Source organism: Bubalus kerabau, chromosome 13 (assembly GCF_029407905.1).
Source record: "Bubalus kerabau isolate K-KA32 ecotype Philippines breed swamp buffalo chromosome 13, PCC_UOA_SB_1v2, whole genome shotgun sequence".
Lineage (NCBI taxonomy): Eukaryota > Metazoa > Chordata > Mammalia > Artiodactyla > Bovidae > Bubalus > Bubalus kerabau.
The window spans coordinates 82004401-82010789 of record NC_073636.1 but is presented as its reverse complement, the minus strand read 5'-3'; positions in this window follow the sequence as shown (position 1 = coordinate 82010789).

Sequence of the window (6389 nt, the reverse complement as noted above, 5' to 3'; positions counted from 1 at the left end):
GGCCCTATTTGTAGCTTCACCTGTGACTTAGAATGATTCGAGGGTCGTTTAAAGAATACATGTCTGTTACATTATTGCTGGAATGCATATAATATGTGTGTTACATTATTGCTGGAATGCATATACATGTAATAGGTGTATTGTATCATTGCTGGAATACTACTCAGCAGTGAAAAGGGATTGTACCACCACCAACTTGAATGGATCTCAAGAACCATATTCTGAATCATGTTGTGTTGAGTGAAAAGTCAGTGCTGAAAGGTCATACTGTATGCTTCCATTTACACAATATTCTAAGAATAACCAAGCCTTGAGGATGGCAGGTAGGTTCATGGTTGCTAGGCGTCAGGATGGCTGAGCAGGACAGGAGCGAGAATGCCTACAAGGAGCGCTGTAAGGGACACCCTGGCGTGATGGGGCAGCGCTGCGTCCTGCTGGCAGTGGCGGCCACACGTGACAAATGGGCCACATCGTCCCACTGTTGCTGCCTGACTTGGACGTGGCCTTTAGTTATGGATGGGGAACAAGGGGAAACTGGAGCGAGGGGACTCAGGGCCTCTTTTTGCTCTTTTTGCAACTTCCTATGAAACTAGTTATTTCAAAATAAAAGTTTAAAAAAAAAAACGTTTGAAGTAAGAACAACTCAGTCGATACTGAGCCCCATAAGAAGAGGACTGGGGGACTTCCCTGGTGGTCCAGTGGCTGAAACTCTATGCTTCCAGTGTGTGGGGCTCGGGCTCGATCCCTGGTCAGGGAACTAGATCCCATGTGCCAAGAGTTTGCACACCACAGCTGAGGATCCTGCGGGCCACAGCCAAGACCCGGCTCAGCTAAATAAACAAAAGGACAAGTGTGCTGCTCCAAACTTAATTTTAAAATGATTATATTTTCAGTGTTTGGGTTTCCTAAGAGTCAAACCGTAACGAGGAGGAAACCGGAAGAAAACAGGACAAATTTTTGGGAGGCCGGTGAGATTTTACTTTTCAGGTGCTACATTCTGCGATTCTCCATGGGAGTTTATTTTTGTTGTTTGCTTGTTTGTTTACTTATTTAACTTATTTAAGTTTCTCATGGGGACATATTCTGAAGAGCAGTTTCTACATGTGCAGAATTACTTTTTATGCCCATTTCTTGTAGCGATTCTCAATCTGAATGTAAGGAAAGGGAACTAAAATTTATCCGGCATTCACAGATGCCAAGGGCTTCCCTGGTGGCTCAGATGGTAAAGAATCTGCCCACAATGCTGGAGACCTGGGTTCAATCCCTGGTCTGGGCAGAGGCCCTGGAGAAGAGAATGGCAACCCACTCCAGTATTTTCACCTGGGAAGTCCCACGGACAGAGGAGCCTGGCAGGTACAGCCCCCGGAGTCCAAAAGAGTTGGACACAATGGCGTGGTGCCTCTTTAACCACAGATGCCAGTGGTTTTGCATATATTATATCCTTTATTATCCCCATTTGAAACATCAGAAAACTGAGATTCGGGGAGCTGGTTAATTATCCAGAGACAGGGGCTTGCCTGACGAACCAGTGGTTAAGACCCCGTGCTCCCACTGCGGGGACAAATGAGAAGGGGGTGCCTGCTCAACTTTGAAGCCCGGCTTCTCTTTATCCCCTGTTTTCACCCACATTCCCCACAGTGACTACTGTCCCCACGCCATCTGGGGCCTGGGATCCTTAACTCAGGAAGCTTGATTCTGCAAACTTCAGTGTGCATTAAAAACCCTGGGCGAAGATACAAATTCTTGGGCCACATCAGGGTCCATCCCCCCTAGTTGAAGCGGGGACAGGCCCCTTCATTTGTAATAGGTACTCTCGGGGATGCAGGGTTGGCCCACTCTTAGTCTGCCCTGGAGGACCACTGGCCCAGACTCTCAGGACTCTGCCATCAGAAAATTCTGGAATTCCCAAGTATTGAGGGCAGTCTGCTAAGGTGACCAACTATCCCAGTTTGTTCAGGATTGAGGGGTCTCCCCAGATGTGGAAATTTCAGTGCAAAAGCCAGGAAAATCCCAGACCCGTCAGAACCAGCTGGTCACCCTGTGAGTTCAAGAGGCAGCTCACAGGCCAGGCTTGCTCCTTGATGTGCAGAAATGTCGGCGCTTCAGGTCACAGTCTGGTCACTCCCCAGGTTAGTGGGGCTGAGCAGAGTGAAATTCCCCACCTAGGAGTATCACTAGAGCATTGACGTCTCATGTTTCAGAGCTGGCTGAACGGACCAGCTAGAACCAAATGAAGTATATTTTCTATCACACTCATAAGAAAGAAGAATGATCGGCATCTGAGAGTCCTTATACCCCTGTAGTTAAGAATTCAGACCTTGGGATCTTTTTTTGGTCAGGCTGGTCTTCCTTCTGGTGAGGGCGTTCTCCAGTTTCAGAGAGACGGGGCCACTCTCTAGCTGCGGTGCTCACGCTTCGCATCGCAGTGGCTTCTCTGGTCTCAGAGCACAGGCTCTAGAACTTGGGCTCCAGTAGTTGCCCCACATGGGTTGTATGGGATCTTCCCCAGACCAGGGGCTGAACCTGTGTCCCCTGCATTGGCAAGCGAATTCTTAGCCACTAGACCACCAGGGAGGTCCAGTAGTCTCCTCCAGAGGATATTCATTTCATTTCTGAAAACCCTTCCTATAGATCTTGAATTCCTTACCTCCCTCTTTTGCATCTACGTATTGCTTGCATTTCTTACTAAAATCTGTATTTATTAAAAGAAACAGTAACCCACTCTAGCTAGCTTTGGTTGAAAGGTTGCATTTCTGAAAGGGCACAGATAGGCAGTCCAGAACTACAGGTCTGACTTGGCCTCAGGAAGGACCAGGACTAGGAAGCGGAAGCCACAGGGAGCCGAGGAGATACAGTCTCTCCACTCTGTCTCTCTCTGCACTCCTTCATCCTCCTCTTCCTTGCAGACTGGCTCCATCTACAGAAAATGCAGGTACCCAGGTCTCCCTGTTTGACATATTTCAGTGTTCACTGTGGAGAGTGCATCTCTTTCAGTGCGTGTGTGTGTGTGTGTGTGTGTGCCAGTCATGTCCGACTCTTTGTGATCCCATGGAATGCAGCCCACCAGGCTCCTCTGCCCATGGAACTTTCCAGGCAATACTGGAGTATGGCACCTACCATTTCTTACTCCAGGGGATCTCCCAACCCAGGGATTGAACCCGGGTCTCTTGCATCTCCTGCACTGGCAGGTGAATCCTTTACCACTGCGCCACCTGGGAAGCCCATCTCTTTGAAAAACAGTTCCAGATTCTCAGAGAAGAGCTGGATTTGCCCAGCCTGGGTCAAGTCTTGCCCCTGATTTACTCAACGGTAGTTGGAAGAGCATGGTCGTTTAGTTCAGTCCAGGTGGCTGGGACCCGACCCCAAAGCAGAGGGTGGAGGGAAGGCAGTGAAGGAGCTGCCGTGAGCTGGCTGCACCATGACGCATCACTGAGCTTGAGCTTTCCCACCATCACTCTTCCACGCGCCACCATCAGAACAAGAAGACAGTGCCAGCTGCCTGGGTGCCCATCACAGCTCTGCTGCTTCCTCGCCGTGTGACTTGGAGCAGGTCACCGAGCCTCAGTTTCCTCATCTGAATGCTGAGTGTTGTGAATGTTGCACTAAGTTGACTAAAATTCTGAAAGCCCTGATTGTCACAGGACTTCCCTGGTTGGTGGTCCAGTAGCTAAGACTGCATGACCCCAGTGCAGGCACCCAGGTTCGATCCCTGATTAGGCAACTAGATCCCACATATCGCAACAAAGACCCAGCTCAGCCAAATAAATAAATATTGAAAAAAAACACCTCTGATTGTCACATAGTAAGGACATCAAAGAATACTTAGCCATTATACTAAGAGCCATTATTGTTTTTAAATCTTCCCTGTGGACCACAGAAGATTATTACCACTGCTTATTTTTAAAATAGTGTTCTGCTTTAAATATAATGTCGAAGAGAAAACACTTTGTCGCTGCTATAAATGGAAATCAATACCATATTCCATAAAAAGAAACTGTTTAAGAGAATGTACAAAAATAAAATGCTTAAATTCTGGCCATATCATGTTGCCTGCTGAAGGCTCTGAAGAGCCGATGACCTGCTCTTTCTTGGTTCCAAAGGAAGATTTGCAAGTATTAGAGAGGTGTTAAAGACATATTAGCGTCACACTGAGCCTGTCTTCTTTGAGTAATCATAAGGATGGACCAGACAATGGAAAGAGCAGTATGTTCTCACGTCGGGATTCTTTGTGATTAATGCCTTGTCCCTGGACCACTGAAATCCTCTCCCAGACCACAAACAGGGAAACACTTTGTTGCATCATCAAATCTCCATTCACGTTACAACAATCGGGTTTTGTTTAGCAGGGCTCGCCGCTTCCCTCACCGGCCCTCCCAGCATCTCCATCGGCCTGGCGGCGGGCTCTCTGACAGGCTGTGTGTCGGCCGAGTCAACCGGTTCTCAAGAACTAATGCTTATGGACTCTGTGAGAGAGGGAGAGGGTGGGAAGATTTGGGAGAATGGCATTGAAACATGTAAAATATCATGTATGAAACGAGTTGCCAGTCCAGGTTCGATGCAGGATACTGGATGCTTGGGGCTGGTGCACTGGGACCACCCAGAGGGATGGAATGGGGAGGGAGGAGGGAGGAGGGTTCAGGATGGGGAACACATGTATACCTGTGGCGGATTCATTTTGATATTTGGCAAAACTAATACAATTATGTAAAGTTTAAAAAAAAAAAAAACTAATGCGCGGAAACTGGGGCAGTCACTTTGGAAAGCCGCTCCCAGTTCCTCTAAAGGATAAACCTAGAGTTACTGCCCAAGATGACTGAAAGCAGATGTTCATCACAGCCCAGAAATGGAAATTAGCCTAGGGTCCATCAACAGATGAGTGGATAAATGAGATGGAATATTTGGCAATGAAAAGGGATAAGGTATGGATACATATTGGGCTTCCCTGGTAGCTCAGCTGGTAAAAAATCTGCCTGCAATGCAGGAGACCCCGGTTCGATTCCTGGGTCAGGAAGCTCTCCTGGAGAAGGGATAGGCTACCCACTCCAGTATTCTTGGGCTTCCCTGGTGGCTCAGACGGTAAAGAATCCACCTCAGGAGACCTGGGTTCCATCCCTGGGTTGAGAAGATCCCTGGAGAAGGGAAAGGCTCCCCACATCAGTATTCTGGCCTGGAGAATTTCACAGACAGAGGAGCCCGGCAGGCTACAGGAGTCCATGGACATGGCTGAGTGACTTTAAAAAAAAAAAAAAGGACACGTATTACAACACAGATGGATCTTGAAAACGTGAAGTCAGGTAAAAGAAGCCAATCCCAATGGGTCATATGTTTGAGAGGTGCGTGCATGCTCAGTCGCTCAGTCCTGTCCAACTCTTGAGACCCTATGGGCTGTAGCCCGCCAGGCTCCTCTGTTTATGGGATTTTTCAGGCAAGAATGCTGGAGTTAGTTGCCATTTCCTTCTCCAAGGGATCTTCTTGAACCAGGGATTGAACCTGCGTCTCTTGTGTCTCCTGCATTGACAGGTGGAGTTCTTTAACACTGAGCCCCTGGGAAGCCCTTTAAAAATGCAGAATAGTCAAGTCCATAGAGACAAGACTTGACTTGTCTACTAGAGCGAGGTAGGACTGAGGGGAATTGAGGAATGAGTGCTAATGAGAAAGGGGTTTCTTTTTGAGATAATGAAAATGTTCTGGATTTAGTGGTGACGGTTGCACAATTCTGTGAATAAACTAAATGCCACTGAACCATATATTTGAATAGGTGAGTTGTATGGTATGTGAATTATATCTCAAGAAAGCTATTTTAAAAATAGCTGACATGCCCAGGGAGGAGTTGGATGACCAATACTACACCTCATAGAATGTGTAGTTGACTGTTGCCCTGCCCATTCCATTGACTCATGGGCCAGGCTGCCCATCACCCCACAATTCTGTTTATAAGACAAGGATTCTGCCTGTAGCAACACATTTGAATACGTTGAAATCTTTATCCAGGAGAATGGTCACCATGATGCTTAGTTTTGATTAGTCTTTATTATTCAGAGTGGCTGGGGCCAGTCCATTTAATCAGTTCACTTCAGTCGCTCAGTCATGTCCGACTCTTTGCGACCCCATGAATCGCAGCACGCCAGGCCTCCCTGTCCATCACCATCTCCCGGAGTTCACTCAGACTCACGTCCATCGAGTCTGTGATGCCATCCAGCCATCTCATCCTCTGTCGTCCCCTTCTCCTCCTGCCCCCAATCCCTCCCAGCATCAGAGTCTTTTCCAATGAGTCAACTCTTAACATGAAGTGGCCAAAGTACTGGAGTTTCAGCTTTAGCATCATTCCTTCCAAAGAACACCCAGGACTGATCTCTTTAGAATGGACTGGTTGGATCTCCTTGCAGTCC